General features: G+C 43.3%; 1 long non-coding RNA gene across 1 annotated transcript in view; it reads right to left on the bottom strand.

The window, feature by feature from the left end:
* LOC143678887 (uncharacterized) overlaps nt 1-17,363 on the bottom strand; it is an 84,621-nt gene extending 67,258 nt beyond the window's left edge. Inside the window, exons 1-2 of the long non-coding RNA XR_013173461.1 lie at nt 17,215-17,363; nt 10,332-10,442 (exon numbers count right to left, since the gene is read on the bottom strand). This is a non-coding gene — a long non-coding RNA (uncharacterized LOC143678887). The remainder of the gene's footprint in view (nt 1-10,331; nt 10,443-17,214) is intronic.
* Nucleotides 17,364-17,601: the final 238 nt, after the last annotated feature.

The raw sequence follows: 17,601 nt of genomic DNA, 5'->3' as shown, positions 1-17,601 counted from the left end.
TGAGCTCCCGGCAGCACCCCCGTCTCTCGCAGCTCCCCACCGCCCCTTCAAGACCCGAGAGCGGGAATTTAGCAGCCAGAATTAATTAGGCAAATGTCAGGCAGGCCTGAGTCATCCCTGCCTCGGGTGTGAGCCCTCACACCGGCGCCTGCGGCACTGACAGCCGCCCCCGCGGCCGCTGAGCGAAGAGCGGCGCTAGGGCGGCCTTTCACCGGCTCTAGCCGGGGCTCGGCGGGCGTGTGCATGCGGGTATCGCCCTGTGGGACCCTAAACCACCGAAGAAATCCTTATCACAGTCCATTTGGATAATCGGATAAATAACCGAGCCACTCTAGAGGCTTTTCTGCGCCATAAAATCGAAAGCATCTCACTGACTACACTGCGGGCACAGCTGAAGGGGAAATCCACAGAGGCTTTAAGGCAAACAGCTACCTGCCCCATCCTGAGTGTCTTTGTCAATTTTTTCCATACTCGATGGTCCAGAATCTCATCCTGTTATTATGTAAGCTGGGGGCGCGCATGGGAGAAGCGGCTGCTTTACTTGATGTAGAATACCCTTGTTTACAGGAAAGCCTGAGTGTGTTTTTTTTTCCCTGTCAGTCTGCCCACCTGCCTCTTAGGTTCATCACCCAGGCCAGACAAAAGCTGTCAAAGAAACATAAAAACCAGGAGGAATCTTACAGATGCACTTTCCCTTTAATTAGGTTCATTTGTTTATTCATTCATTCATCAAAATTATTGCTGTGTTCCATACTGTAGGTGAGTGAGTCTGTCATGAAGGCTGTTCTTGGTACTTTTAATCAGTGGAGTCAGGACATGCACATCTTGCACTATATCACCAAATAGAAAGCGATGTAAGTACCATGAAAGATACAGAAAAAAAGGTCATGGCTGATGGGAAGAACTAGCGATTACATTAAATTGGGAGATCAAGGAAGGCTTCCAGGAGGAGGTAGCATTTGAAGCATTGGGCTTGCAAGGATGGCTGTTCAAGTCAGAGTTGATCCCCCCACCCCCACCCCGTCCCTGATCAGAGAGTTAGTTAGTAACACAATAGTAGCATCGTGGTAGAGCTCAGTTTTCCTGAATCCCAGTCCAGGGATGTTTAGCCATTAGATAGTGGATTTTCTTCCATCAAACAATTCAACCTAACAAAACCTGTGACGTATTTATGGCAAGCTGGGTCTGATAAAGCATCTTTCTTCAAGAACTAAAAATAGCAGCAATAAACCCAGGCCAGCTACAATTTTTGGTATTCTCTGTACTAGCAATGACACTCCCTTCTACCCAGCCACACAAGCGAGGCCTTTGGAGTCACAATAGATGCCTTCATTCTCCTTATCCTCCATGTCTAACTGATCACCAATTCTTGTTGGTTCTGCCTCATTAAAAATTCAATCACTATGTATTTATAGGACAGCTCTGTTGGGTTCTGGGAAACAAAGATGAAAAAAGCATAGTTTCAAGGAAACCATGATTAATGATGGAAGCAGAGTTGCAAAGCAAAAATATGGTGTATTGTGACACGTGAACAATACGTTATAGTAGGATTGCTAAACATGAACAACGAAGAATTTTCCAGTTCATCCCTTCTCTCATCCCCAGTGCCATTGTCTGCCATCACACTCTCAGCAGTTGATGACCAGACTATCCCAAAAGCTTCCTAAACGACCAGCCCTCTGCCTATATATTCTCCACATTCTTGCTGGATGCTTTAAATATGCAAACCCATCTATGACACACTTCACCTTACTTAAAACTCCTCAGTGGTTTCCTGTGGTTTAGGATAAAACCCAAACACTGGGTCAAGCATACAGGGCTATTCACAACATGACCCTGCTTACCTTTTCAGCTTTTAATAGACACTACTCCTCCATTTCATCCCCTCCAAAAAAAAAAAAAATGCCTTTCATATTTACTTGTAATTACCCGAGCTCTCCCAAGATATTTTCACATGCCATTCTCTTCATCTCATTTATCTCCTCAGGGTAAGCACTACTTTCCTTTCAAGACTTCATCGAAGGTCATCTCGTCAACCCTGTCCTGTAGTCCTCAGGCTCCATTCCTGACAATTCACAGTCCTTGGTCTTTCCTTGGTACATTGGACCTCCTCTATTACCCTATCTCTTTCTTTCTGGTTTACTAGATACTACGTTCATCATGAGGCAGTGGGCATCCTGCAGAAGGGACTATGTCATAACATCTGTATATCTGTGCTGCCCAGAAGGGTTTCTGACACATGCTAGGCACCTGATAAATCTTTGGCATGTGAATTTAAGTAAAGGGCCTAAAAATAAATGTGTTCTCAGAGACCACAGCTTTAAAGGAAACCGTCAACAAATTGAGAAGGAAATTCTTTTGAAAGCACCTAGCAACCGAAAAATATATGAAGTTGATTTCGGGTTGACATTACATCTTAATTTTTTTTTTTTTTTTTTTTTTTTTTTTTTGCTGTATGGCGAGGTCGCACTTCATTCTTTTTTTTCCATGTGAGTATCCCATTATTGCAGCACGATTTGTTGAATTTTTGTTTGTTTGTTTTTTCTTTTTTTGTCTGCTTGTTTGTTTGGGGGAAGTACCTTGGCCAGGAGTTCAACCTGGGTCTCCCGCATGGCAGGAGAGAATTCTACCACTAAACCACCCTCGCACCCCCACATCTTAATTTTTAATCAAAGATGGCTCCTTCATCTACAGTTAACCGTTTGTAATTTGGGACATTCATGTATAGCTCCATCAGGGAATTGGGAATTCTAATGCCACAGAGGGTCCCTCAGAGAAGTGGTATGTCGTATCCTCTCTGTTCCAGTTCTGGTACTTCCATTAATGACTTTTTGATTTGGGTGATTTAGCCTCTTGGAGCATTGGTTTCCCCATCTCCGTAATAGGAAAGTATCAGCCTACGGTGGGTTGAAGAGTGCTCCCTGTCTCCACCACAAGTATATTCTCATCCAGCACCTCAGAATGAGACCTCATTTGGAATAAGGGCTTTGGGAGATGTAATTAAGGTAAGGATTGCTGGATGAGATCACCCTGGGTTAGGGTGGGACCTAAATCCAATGACCAATGTTCTCATAAGAGACAAAAAAGGAGACAGAGGCATGGAGGAAAAGCACAGAAGGCTGTGCAGGGACAGAGGCAAAGATTGGGGGTGTGCAGTTACCAGCCCGGGAGTGCCAAGGATTGTCAGCACCTGCCAGAAGCCCCAAGAAGCCTGGAATGGATCCTTCCTCAGAGCCTCCCGGAGGCACCAGCCCTGCTGCCACCTTGATTTCAGACTTCCTCCTTGCAGAGCTAGGAGAGAAATCATTTCTGTTGTGTTGAGCCACCCAGTTTGTGGTCATTTGCTGCCATAGCCCTAGGAAACCAGCCCACAGCTTCGCCATCCGCTGGAGTTTTGAGAAGGTCAGATGAGATAGTGTCTGTGGAGGCGCTTCTGGAAGCTCTACGAGATTGTCGGGCCACGCGCAGGTGGATGGAGTTGCCGAGCCCAGAGCCCAACACTGTCTGAAGGGAGCCTGTCCTCTGCCCCAAAGACCCTTCCTCTGCAGACGCCGCAGCCTCAGTGAGGTGGAGGCAGTGAGGTCTCTTAACATCTTAGACCCATCTCTGCCTCTCACGTCGGCTTGAAAAATAAAACCTCCTCTTCAAAGTGCTTCAAGAGCTCCAGGCCACAGGTCTGTAGGCACTAATCCATCTGTTTACTTCTTGAAAATATTTCTTATACACTTGATTCCTAGGTTTGGGGCCTTGTTAACTTTACTCAGCATTTTCCCTGACTGCTCAGCTGTGCCCATGCAAACGCTTTGGCCTGAGATGTTAAGGGAACTCGCTGCTCCCTCAGCCCAGGCTGATTGAGTTTTCCTTGATATATGTGGCATCCCAGATGCAGGGGGCAGACAGGCCCTCTACGAATCAGTGCAGGTATTACGCTGCCTCCCCGCATCCAGAGGAGGTTGCCTTAGTGCCAGTCTGGGCCTGGCCTCGAGGGTCAAACTGGGAGAACCATTTGCAAAGCAGCCACCCCAGTGCAGACCTCACAAGATGACTGTCATCACTTTTCCACCCCTCCTTAGACAGGGGACTGCCTGGCATCCAGCCTCTGAAGTGAAAAAGGGCTTAAATCCAGAGCAAACCTGAGGGCTCACACTCAATTGAATAAAGAAAGTCGTCCCATTGTGAGGACATCCCAGAGTCATGTCAGCACCTGAGAAGTCACCAGCAGGCTAGGCAGGGAGGTGAGAGCAGTGTTTCTCAGGCTTTCCTGTGCGTACAAATGACTTGAGGCTTTTGTTGAATGCGTGGATTTTTGGCCCCCAGGCTCTGGGGCATCTGCACGTCTAAACCAGTGCCCCTGGTGATTCCGATGTAGGAGGTCCCAGGACTATACTTTGAGAAATGCCCCCAGTATAGCACAACAGCGAAAGCTGGGCCTCTGCAGTTAGACAGAGTTATACAGCTATACACAGATTTGAAAATGCGGCTCAATTTGTGGAACTTGGGAAAGTTCTTTAACACCCAAGAGCCTCCGTTTCCTCATCCTAAATATGGGGATAGTAGCAATATCATTTTATATAGTCATTTTGAAGGATTCAATGACATAATAGATGTGATGTGCTTAGTATAGCGTCTGGAAAACAGTCAGGGCTCAAGAAATGCGACAAAATGTTATTGTTGCTGTTGGGGCAGATGGTGGGCAGGCAGGAGGCTAGAGCTGAAAGCCTAATAGGTAGAGGGGAGCTTGAGAGTTCCGGCCAGGTCCGCTGAGGTGCTGTCCTTCAGTAACAAAACGTGAGGCTCCGCGCGGATTCGGGGACCAGTCTCTAACCCCCAAGGAAAGACTGGCAGGCGCCTGGTGTTCACGGGAGACACTGAAGGGATAGAGAGCTTCCAGAACAGGAAAATGAGGTGGGACTGAAGCAAAAACCCAGTCATACAAACTGAAACACACAGAATGAGGGTTGAGGACAACGATGGAAAAGGAACTTGGCTCAAAAGCCCATATGGGAAGGGAGACATTTGGGGGAGTTTGGAAGAGAAGGATCAACCCAACGGCCACATCATGGTTGCAGGGCAGTGATTTGGAACAAAATGCAAAAGCCCAGTGGTCAGCAGCCACGATGGGGGCGAGGCCATGGAGAGTGGCAAATTCTAAGGTGCACCAGATGGAGGCTATAGGTCAAACTGAGAGAGCCGAAGTCATTCCACGGGCTGATAGTTTCTTTTTTATCCGACTGAATGCTTGCTCTCAGCATGACGAGGTCTGAATCCAAAGCAGAGCTGACAGGAGAGGATGCGAGGAGAACTGTTAGGAGGGAGTGCAGCGGTCCAGGCCAGAGTTGCTGGCGGCTTGAACTATGATGACAGCAGTGAAGCAGGGACAGAGTCAGATCTAAGATGGTCTTTGAGAGTAGAGTGGATGGGATTGGTGAGGGGACGTGAGAGAAAGAGGGGCAAGACGTATGACTGCCAAGGTTGGGGCGAAAGCACCTGGGTGAATGATAGTGCTATTTATTGACACAGGGAACACTGAGGCAGAGAAGTTTGGTTTCCAGGGAGAGGACTCAAAGGTCTGGTTTTGATTGTAAATGTGGACGTTTACTAGACACACAAGTGGAAAGGAACAACAGGCATTGGAAATAGAAGTCTTGTTGTGTGAGAGAGGCTAGGAACTGAGGCCAAAATTTGGGAATACTTGGTGCGTGGACAGACTACTGGATGACGTCACTTAGGGAGTAAGGTGGATAGAGAAGAAGACACCCAAAGACACTGAGGCTTTCTGACATTTAGAAGTTGGGAAGTCCAGAAGAATCCAGCAAGACACAGTTATTGCTTCATATCTGGCCTCCCCCTTTTATATCACCTGCCTGTCTCTTAGGCATTTGGGTGGTTAGCAGTGCCAGCTCTGAAGGCAGACACACCCAATTAGAGACCAAGCTTCACCATTTATCAGTGTAAAAGCTTCAGCAAATGTCTTAACCTCCCTCTCTTCAATTTCTTTCTTTCTTTCTTTCTTTTTGTAAATTAGGGATAATGGCACCTACCTCCATAGGTTTTGTGAAAATTAAAGTTGAAAACACATGTAAATCACATACCACAGTGCTTAGTTCATCATAAGTGCTCATAAAATTTTGGCTATCATTAGCAGGGCTGTGAAAAATGATTTATAAACAATAATGTGCTAAGGGATTACTACTGCTGCTACCCTTATTATTTTACTGACTCTCAAATATATTATTCAGTTCCATGATAAGTGAAGTGACTTACTGATACCTAGGACATCTTATATAAAAGAATTTGAAGATGGCTGCTCAGTGACCTTGTGAAAGCCAGTATAATCCTTTCCCTGATACTTCTGCCACCCCAAGAAAATTGTCATTTTGGATGTGCAGGGGAAAGCTAAGATAGATGGGAGTGGTCTGCCACAGACAGTATTCAAACATCCACACAAAAGAAGTTCTCAAACCCTGTAAGTCATGAGATCTTTGAAACGGAAAATTCGAGAAGGTTTGCCAAGGCACCTCAGCTGCCAAGTGTGGAGTTCCCTGGAAACTATTCTCTCTTCCCCAGGATTTTATGGAAACCTTGAAGATTCTTGAAGAACATCTGCTTCACTTCCTAGGCCTGACAGAAATGAAAAGAGCAGTAAGCCTCTGCTTATTTGAGTAACTAGTTCTACTGCTGCTTATCTCAATAATTGGAGAGGAGAGAGCTAGGCCAGGATCTAGAAAGCTTACAAAGAACAGGCATCTTGGCCCAAAGTCACCTGTCTCAACTCTTCCCTGGCACTGGGTTCAAATGCCAACAAAAGCTAGACTTGTCTTACAGCTGGAGAATAAGTCTCCAGTTTCCAATCAGAATAGAAATGAAATCATGCCTCTTACAGCCTATCAGCATCTCCAGTGCTCTTTTGCTTTCACAAGGTGGAGAGAGTGGAGGATGTTCTTTAGATCCAGACTGATTAGTCTACCCAGGAAGCATAAGGGAGAAGCCAGATAGTTTGGGAATTAGCTGGAGTCTGGGAAGAAGTAAGCAGCAGACACCAAATGCCTCAGACCAGAACACTGTGTCCTAAAATCAAGACAGTTCCAAATTAATCCAAGTTTTAATTTTACATTAATCATTTGGATATTAACCAGCTGTTCTAATGGCCCAAGTTGTTTAATAATTCAATTAGTACAGAACCGTGGTTCTCAACCTTGGCTGAAAATTAGAATCGCATGGAGAATTTTTGGAAAATGCTGCTATCCAGGTCACAACTTCAAAGACTCTGATTTAACTTCTCTGCTGTGGGGTTCAGATTTTGTTTTGTTTTGTTTTTATGGATGACTTTTTATGATGATTCTAATTTGCAAAGTCAGGGTTGAGAGCTACTAATATAGAGAATCCCTTAATCACTGTTCAGGTGACTGGGGTGCACTGGTTGCTGTTAATTTGATAAATTTCTCAACAGTTGACGCACAATTGGTTGAGCCAACTGCCTATTCAGATTCACCTTCTAGGTGAAAGTCAGTAAGTCAACTCTGCAACCCCATGTGTAACGAGCCAGCAATAAACGTATTTGAATTGTCCTAATGTGAACATGCCCAGGACAGGATATGCAAGAAATACAACCATAATAAGGCCTTCTTTGGGAAATTGTGGTACCTGGAGCAAGGACTACTAAGGGGAACGCTGAAGGTATGAAAAAATGGGGATAGTGTCCCAAAGGACCAGCATCCAGCTGATGGGGTGTAATCAGAAGAAGAGCTCTATCAGGAGCTGTCTCAGGTTCTCTTGAAGATCAAGGGCAGGAGAAGTTATTCAAGTTCTGTTCAAACAGAATGTCTTAGCATCTAAATCCTCATGGCACCAGTGGAAATACTACCCTTCACTTAGTTCACAGGCTGCTAAATTGCTACCTCCGGTTCCTTGTAATTGCAATGATGGGAGCTTCCCGCATCCAAGATTTGAAAACAGCACATTGTCCCAATTTGGTGCATTGCTCTGAGTCATAATACGTGCTCAGAGTGTCCCATCCTGAGGATAAGATTTCCAGAGCTTTCCAAACTTAACAAATCTGTTGCTGGACCTCAGAAGCTAGAACAACATAGTTTCAGTACCTGGGTCCATACCGGATCAATTTTACTTCTCTCTGCCCTATTTTTCACCTACTGAATAAGAAATATATTTAAGTACATGTATATATTGAGTTTACATATGTAAAGATGAATCATGCCTGGTACTTAGTAAGCATTCACTGACCACAAAAAAACAAATAAACAACAACAACAAAAGCACATAAGGTACCAAGATCTAAGAAGTAACTCATTTGGTTTTGTTTTTTTTTTTTTTTTTTGCATGGGCAGGCACCGGGAATCGAACCCTCATTTGGTTTTGTGAGGAGTAAACCGTTATCAGGCCCCACCTGGAAGGTGGAAGTGATCAGGGTGCTCTGTCTTGGTTTTAGAGGTATGTAGGGGTCTGCCTGACGGGTGAAGTTAAAGATTAACAGTGCTCTATTACCTGAGGGGCATAGTCAAAATGGGATAATTGGAGCTTATCTCCCCTCTAGAAGCCTTTGCTCTGACTAAGGGAATATCTCCTCCTTCAAAGCCAGCCAGGTTCTGGCTGGGACCCTACAAACTGGTGGGGCAGAAAGTCAGATGACTTCACAGTCAGACAGGGCTGGGCTCAAAATCCATTCTGAGACCTGAGATATGGTGGCCCAGGACAATGGAAAACCCTTCTCCTCTTGCCTTTGCCCTTCAGAAGCCTTTCCCGATAGCTTCAGGCCAACCACTCACTGCTCCTTCCATACCCTTAGCTCTGTCAAAACATTGCACTACCACCCGATTGAACAGCCCAGTTGAGCGAAAGCAATACATGGTAATTGACTGCAGAGCACTGCATTATAATTTTCTGTTTACATGTCCATCTCCACAAGTTAGGCGGATCTGACTGTGAGCTCCTCAAAGTCAGGACTGTGTCTCATTCATCTTGCTCTCCAGTGCTGACGGGCAGAATACTGACACCTAAAAGCTGCTCAGTGGACATTAGAATAAGTGAATGAATTAAGAAAATTCCTCTGAGTGTTAGTCTAAAACTGGGGAAAGTCATGCCTACTTCATGGTATTATTGCTTGCATTGGGTGAGACACTCTCTGGGATTGGGTGCAGGATAAGCCCAGCTCTGATGCAGCCCATGTGCCTATTATCTGGTACATGTAGACCCTCAGTCGATGGTTATTTCCTTCCTTCCCCAAGAATTACTTCATAGAGGTCTCTTTCCCATCAGGGAGTCTCTGTTCCGGGGCATGTCTGTAAGTCTGCTAGGCATCTTCCCCTAGTCCTCCCTGTCAAAGCTGAATCCCCTTTCCTCATAGTCAGTGAAATTTTTTTTTTGCTGAAGGCCTCAGAGATTAGAACACTTACAGAAACAGCACAGCCCTGGGGAGCACCTTTATGGGCCCCAAGATTATTTCTGTGCAGGAGGAAAAAAAACAGTTCTTTGTCTCCACTAGAGAGCATCCGGCTACATCGCTGCTATTTTCATCTGCCAGATATATGGGTTTTTCCTTCTCTCCATCACCCTCTTCCAGTTAAATAATTTCCATTATATGTTTAACCTGATCACCTGCAATCCAGTACAGCGGTAGATGTAGCCTCTGGCTGTGGGTAATGTTTCTCATCAGACAGGGGTTCTCCACCCCAGGAAGGAAAAGAAGGTTGCATAACGGATGGCCGTCTGGGGATAAAAACTGACATAATCACCCACCCCCACTCCCGGGCATTTCCAGACAATCTAGTACACTGCAGATGACTCAGAAATAGGATGCATGCTCCCTCTGCATGCTCCCACCATCCTGCTCTTGACCCACCATAGGGGAAATCCCAGGCCCCGCGGGGAGACCGCAGCCCCAGCCTGGAGGGCACACCGCCGCGGTGCGCAGGCAGACGGTGACGCTGATGTGTAGCCACACCACACAGGAAGCGGCAACGTGCTGCAAGATGCTGCAAGCCGCTGAGTGGGCACTGAGGCTTTGAGTTTGCCTCCGGGGCCCAGAGGAGTGATTAATTGTAACACAGTGAGGCAGCCCGTGGACCTGCCAACCATCTGGGCACGCACCAGTGGAGGACCCTGCTCGGTGGTTATGTTATCGGTGATTCGGAGGCAGAACATGGCTCTGAGTCCTTGCGGCACTGTCCGAGGGGCTAATATCATCGAACTTCCTTGACTAAGCAAAGATACTACAGCCATGGAACATCTGTTCTGCCACTCCCGGAAACCAGCATGAGGACAACCTCCCTAGTCATGCCTGTGTTATTGAGATGGGCTTTTCGGCAATTACTTACAGACGTTAACACAGAATTCAAATCAATCTTAGCTGAATGCTGTTAGAAATGCCCCCCAAAAGTTCGTATTTTTGGTACGTGTGTTCTGAATCCAAATAACCTCTTGAATATCTGTATCAGAAAGAAAGCAGAGGAAGCAATAATTAAACACACACACACAATAAAGTCAACTGGGTTTGACAACACTAGCCCGAAACAATGTTTGGAAACATTTTCATCTCTGCTGGAGAGTGCATAAATAGCCCTGGGTGTGTGGTGTGTACACAGAACAAAAGCATTGTAATCCCTTCAGAACAAAGTTTGCTAGCTGCAGCCAAATCATTGGTTAATTTTAGTAAATTCTTTTTTCACTCCCTTCCTCCCCACTCCTCACCATAATCCCAGTTTCCTGCTTTAAGTTACAAACAGGTTTTTAAAGGTTCAAAAAACATCTGACATCAAAAGCAAGATCCATAAAAAAACATATGGATAAATCGGACTTCATCAAAACTTGCACTTTTCAAAAAACACGTTAAGACAATGATAAAATAAGTCACAGACCACAGAAAATATTTGCCAAGTATAAATATATGATAAAAGGACTAGTCTATAGAATATAAAAAGAACTCTCAAAGCTCAGTAAAAAGAAACAAACCAATTAAAAGTGGTCAAAATATTTTAACAGATGCTTAACTAAAGCAGATACACAGATGGTGTTCAAGTGCATGAAAAGTTGCTCAATATCATTAGTCATTAGGGAAATGCAAATTAGAAAATTATACACCACTACACACATTTTAGAATGGCTAAAATTTAAAAGACTGAGTATACCAAGGGTTGGCACACATGTGGAGGAACTGGAACACTCTATCACTGGTGGTGGGAATGTAAAATGGTATGATTACCTTGGAAAACAGTGTGGCTATTACACATACATCCATCATATGATCTAGTATTCCACTCCTAAGTATTTGCCCAAGAGAAATGAGTATGCCCATACAGTGATCTGCTCACTGTTCAGAGTCGCTTAATTTGTAACAGCCCAATACTGGAAATATTTCTCATGTCCATCAACAGATGAATGAATGAACAAGTAGTGATACATCCATACAAGACAGTACTACTCAGCAGTCAAAGGAATGAACCATGAATATACTCAGCACCATGAATGAATCTCAGACTAATTATGCTGAGTGATAGGAGCAAGGAAAAAATGAGCTCATACTATATAATTCCATTTATTCTAGAAAATGAAAACTGAATACAGTGACAGAAAGTAAATTCTGCTTTGCCTAGGGGTGATGGTGGGGGAGGGGCTTGAGGAAGTGTTTACAAAAGGGCCTAAGAAACTTTTGGGAGTTTTAGATAAGCCTACTCCCTTGATTGTACGGATGGCTTCACAGTGTCTAAATATGTCAAAGCATCAAATTGTGCACTATAAATATGTTCAGTTTAGAAGATGTCAATTATTTTTCAGAAAAGCTGTTAAAAATACCTGGGAGTGCAAAGAGATACTCTTTCAATGCAGAGTTAGAAACAATGATGGCTTACACCTGCATGCATGGATTCACAGGCTTCTGGATGCATGGGGTTCCGGGTTCATTGGTGACATCTCCAGAGCATTCAGAAACTGCAGCCTAGGATTGCTTTTGAGGTGAAGACATCCTTGGAGTCATCTATTTGCAGTTCATCAAGCCACACATCCAATCTAGTCCTGTGTTCAGCGCTCATGGGAACAGGGTTTAGAGTCAAGGAGGTCCTAGTCCTTGGGGGAACTTAGGAGTCTAATGGAAAAAGCAAGTCAGCCTCTTCATAAAACGACTCAACATAAAAATGATACATGTCTACCATATAGTAGACTTAGATCTTGGCTTGACTCTGCATTTTGATGTTGAATTATTTCATCATTTATAAAATGGGATGGTGTGCTGGTTTGAAAGGAAGTATGCCCCCTAAGAAAAGCCATGTTTTAATATAAGTCCCATTTCATAAAGGTAGAATAATCCCTATTCAATACTGTATGTTGAAACTGCAATCAGATCATCTCCATGGATGATGTGATTTAGTCAAGAATGGTTGTTAAACTGGATTAGGGGACGACATGTCTCCACCCATTTGGGTGGGTCTTGATTGGTTTATTGGAGTCCTATAAAAGAGGAAATATTTTGGAGAATGGGAGATTTGGAGAGTGCAGAGAGTGCTGCAGCACCACAAAACAGAGTCCACAAGCCAGCGACCTTTGGAGATGAAGAAGGAAAACGCCTCCCGGGGAGCTTCATGAAACTGGAAGCCAGGAGAGAAAGCAGATGATGCCGTGTCTGCCATGTGCCCTTCGAGCCAAGAGAGAAGTCCTGACTGCTCACCATGTGCCTTCTCACTTGAGAGAGAAGCCCTAAACTTCATCGGCCTTCTTGATCCAAGGTATCTTTCCCTGGATGGATGCCTTAGATTGGACATTTCTATAGACTTGTAATTGGGACATTTTCTCGGCCTTAGAACTGTAAACTAACAACTCGTTAAATTCCCCTATTTTAAAAGCCATTCCATTTCTGGTATATTGCATTCCAGCAGCTAGCAAACTAGAACAGATTGTAATACTCATTCTCCCCCTTGTAAAGATGCTATAAGCATCAAATTAATTAGATAATTGTGGGAAATTGTTTAGGACCACTCCAAACTCAGATCTTATTGCTAGATGCACATGAAGAGAGGTAGAAGTGAAGACTGTGGGTCAACTTGAGGGTTGACAATTCAATAGGCCAAGCCCTCAATCTTGAAGTTTGCCCCAGTGAAACTCATCCCTGCAAAGGATAGGTTAAGCCTACTTAAAATTAGGCCTAACAGTCACCCCCAGAGAACCTCTTTTGTTGCTCAGATGTGGCCTCTCTCTCTTTCAGCTGACATGGCAAGCAAACTCACTGCCCTCCCCTGCTACATAGGACATAATTGCCAGGGGTGTAAACCTCCCTGGCAACGTGAGACAGAAATCCTAGGATGAGCTGGGACTTGGCATCAAGGGATTGAGAATACCTTCTCAACCAAAAGGGGGAAGAGAGAAATAAGACAAAATAAAGTGTCAGTGGCCGAGAGATTTCAAGCAGGATTGAGAGGCTATCCTGGAGGTTATTCTTACACATTATATAGGTATCCTCTTTTTAGTTTATGGTCTATTAGAATGGCTAGAAGGAAGTACCTGAAACTGTAGAGCTGTGTTCCAGTAGCCTTGATTCTTGAGGATGATTGTATAATAATATAGCTTTTGCAATAGAACTGTGTGATTGTGGAAACCTTGTGTCTGATGCTCCTTTTATCTATGGTAAGACAGATGAGTAAAAAATATGGATAAGAAATAAATAATAGGGGGAAGAAAGGGTAAAATAAACAAAGGTGGAAATAGTTGTGGTCAATGAGAGGGAGGGGTAAGGGGTATGGGATATATGAGTTTTTTCTTTTTTCTTTTTTCTTTATTTTGCTGGAGAGATGCAAATGTTCAAAAAAATGATCACGGTGATATTATACAACTATGTGATGCTGTTATGAGCCATTAATCGTAATCATGTCAAGAATGTTTGTATGTTTGTTTGTTGTTTAAAATTAAAAAAAAAACTTGAGGGTTGGCAGGTTTATCAGGTAGAACCTCCTGTAGGAAGCAGGGAACAAAGGAAGAAAAAGGAGTTCCAAGAGGCACATTAGCTGGAGAATCATACTAGCTGAGAGCAGAAACCTAGCCCAACTTATTAATGTGTAACATCATAATTTAAGATAACATATCTGCTGGATATTTGTCATTTCTCCCATGACTCCCTGCTTTCTTCCTAAGAGTACTGGCATTTCCTTTAGAGGCACTATTCTCTCCTATGGGAGATATTCTTGGTGGAAGGGTACTTCAATTGCTTATATCTTGCATTGAATCCTAAGGGGCGGAAATTGTTGCCATTACATCTGTCCAGCAGGCTTCCCTTCTCAGGAGATCAGCATCTCCCTTTCTCCTTGGAACCATTCTGCTCTTCAAGCACTCACGTAGTTATAGAAGACTTTCATGTGTTCCCATAACCCACTTCCATGGCCTCGGTTGATTGGGTTAGCAGTGGTACAAGCCCAAACCAAATCAGAGTCCTTCCCAGGCACTCTTCATATTGAAACTAAAATAACAGAGGCGATCCTTTTCTGGGGGTAAAGGCCATGAAATGTGAGGTTCAGGCACTATCAGTGGCATCTTCACTACCACGGGTAGGAAGATGAACTGGAAAAGAAGATACAGAGAGGAGATTGAGGAGAGAGCCACGGTGTTGTTCCAAGCCTTGATTCCCTGCCTGATGCACACCTGCCCCTCCTGTGATTTGGTTATTCAACCCTTTTTCCTACATGAATTATTTTGGTATTTTTCCCAAAAGCCCAGCTTTTTGCTAAATCCATTTGAGTTGGGTTTTTGTCACTTGCAATAAAATCTCTACTTATTCAAAAGAAATAAGTTCCCATCAATGAATGAACGGATAAACAAAATATGGTATATCCATACAATGGAATAGTATTTGGCTATAAAAATGAATTAAGTTCTAACACATGTGATAACATGGATGAACCTAGAAAACATGCCAAGTGAAACAAACCAGACAAACAAAAGGTCAAATATTGCATGATTCCACATATATGCAATATTTAGAATAAGCAAAGTCATAAAGCAGAGTCATAGAGACAGAGAGTAGATGAGGGATTACTAAGGTCTGAGGGAGAGGATAATGGGGAGTTGTTGCCTCATAGATACAGAGTTTCTGTTTGGGGTAAGAAAAAATTTTAGTAATGGATGGTGGTGACAGCAGCACAACATCATAAATATAGTTAATAACACTGAATTGTATGCTTAAAATAATTAAAATGGAAAATTTTGTTATACATATTATCACAGTAAAATTTTTAAAAGCACAACAGAATTTTGGAAAATATTCAATATAGTTAATTATTTATTGAGCACCTACAATTTGCTTAGTGCTTTCATATATACTAATGAAATCTTCTTAGAATGGTGTATTATTTTTCCCATACTATTCTTCAAAAACATGAGATTTTCCAGGACCAAATCTTATCTACCTTGGTATTTTCAGCACCTTGAAAATTTCTTGTCCTTTAGTGGGCACTTAGTAACATGTCTGTTGAATGAGTGAAGTGTTACATATAATTAGAAGTGTTCTGAATTCAAAGGGCTAGGACAGAACCAAGCAAGATTTGGTAGTCCCTGTAAATAAAATATTTTACATAATTGATGCATTCCCTAGAATTACTTTAAAGATTAAGTTTCCCTGAACCTAGTAATAATTTAAATACAGAGAAGAACTTGTTCCCTAAAGGATCTTGTGATAAATCTTTTTTAACAATAATTATGCCCACTTTAACTTCTGCATAAATCTAGATTTCCCATTATAAGTTTGTTTAAAGCAGCAGTAGCAGACCAGTAGCCCCATGGCTAAATTTGAACTTCAGATATGTTTTAAATTGACACAGTGTTTACAAATGGAACTGATTGCTGACATTTAAATGCAGGAGTTTTCTCACAAACATCTGAAATTTGGGTTTCTCTTTAAAATCAGAATAATGTGGTAATCCTGGGCCTGTGCCAACATGTGTCTGCAGTCAGCTGAACAAAGGAACAACTGTCCCCTTTGATCCTGGTGAGGCCACAGTCCCCACCTTACTCCCTCACTCTTGTCACCTCCCTGTGAGCACTTTGCATTCTTTTTTTTACATGGGCAGGCACCGGGAATCAAACCCGGGTCCTCTGGCATGGCGGGTGAGAACTCTACCTGCTGAGCCATCATGGCCTGCCCACACTTTGCATTCTTAACCCTCGATTTAAGATGAAGTATATTCCTCTAGGTCACATAAAGCATGGGAAGAAGAACTATAGAGTAGGAAGGATTCTATCTCACACTCTTCCTGAGGAATCCCAAAGTCAGGCAGCTGACAGAACTGTTAGCACAAGACATGTTTTCTGACAACCTGAAAATCTCTATTTGGTAAGTGCCACTGTGAGGGTTTGAAAAGCCTGTGCCCAGAAACGTATGTTCTTAAAGTTAATCCATTCCTGTGGATGTGGACTCATTGTAAATAAGATATTTTGGTGATTGGGAACTTAAGATGTGACCCACCTCATTCAGGGTGGGTCTTAATCCTCTTACTGGAGTCCTTTATAAAAGAATGAAATTCAGACAAAGAAAGAGAAAGCCAAGGAAGCAGAAGCTGAAAGCAAGGAAACCCAGAAGAGAAGGGAGAGACCAGCAGAGGCCACCAAGTGCCTTGCCATGAGACAGAGGCGTCCAGGATCGCTGGCAGCAGGTCTTAGGGAAGAAAGCATTGCCTGCTGATGCCTTGATTTGGACATTTTTCTCAGCCTTGAAACTGTAAGCTTGCGAGCTAATAAATTCCTATTGTAAAAGCCAACACATTTCATGGTATCTGTTTTGAGCAGCTTAGCAAACTAGAACAGCCACTAAGTTACTTTTCACATGGATTCACTCGATAAACAATAATCAGCAAATTTGCCTTTCTCACTGGCAAAGGCACCAGCAATGGACTCATCTGCTAAATTCTTCTCCAGGAATCTTCCCCAATGACACTGAAGTGCAGAGCAGAATGAATACAAAACCAAGAGCTTGGAACTCTGGCAATTAGCAAACTCATTTGTTGACTTGGCAAGAAGAAAAAAAGCTGATATAGAAGAGAAAAATAATTTTGTCACTTCTGTGGTCTCTGGACTGATGTATTTGGTCTCATAGTCTTATTATGGCTTGGGTTTCTTGACAAAATCCTTATGAAATTAGCAAAGGCAGTGGAAAGAATTAAATTTGTTTTCAATCCACCTTTATCCCTTTAATGAATTTAACTCCTTTGGCCTGTGTGTAAAGCCTACCTGTGATATACAGCAAAACAGAGACATGAAGCACATGGGGTGAGAGCCAGTGTAGCCTAGTTCACACACTTACTAATTCATTGTCTTGGGCGGTGTGCCGGTTTGAAGGTATTACGTATCCCAGAAAAACCATATCCTTTAATTCTCATTCAGTATTGCCGGGTGGAATCTTTTTTTATTGTTTCCATGGAGATATGATTCACGGAACTGTGGGTGGTAACTTCTGATTAGATGGTTTCCATGGAGATGTGTCTCCACCCATTCAAGGTGGGGTTACTTACTAGAGCGCCTTAAGAGGAACCATTTTGAAAAAAGCTTTAGAGCCACAGAGCCAACAGAACTGACAGAGCCACCAGAGCTCTGTCAGCCAGAGACCTTTAGAAATGA

The sequence above is a fragment of the Tamandua tetradactyla genome, chromosome 4 (assembly GCF_023851605.1).
Source record: "Tamandua tetradactyla isolate mTamTet1 chromosome 4, mTamTet1.pri, whole genome shotgun sequence".
Classification (NCBI taxonomy): Eukaryota; Metazoa; Chordata; class Mammalia; order Pilosa; family Myrmecophagidae; genus Tamandua; species Tamandua tetradactyla.
Note: the sequence above shows the minus strand (reverse complement) of the source record. Positions and strands in the feature narration are given on the sequence as shown.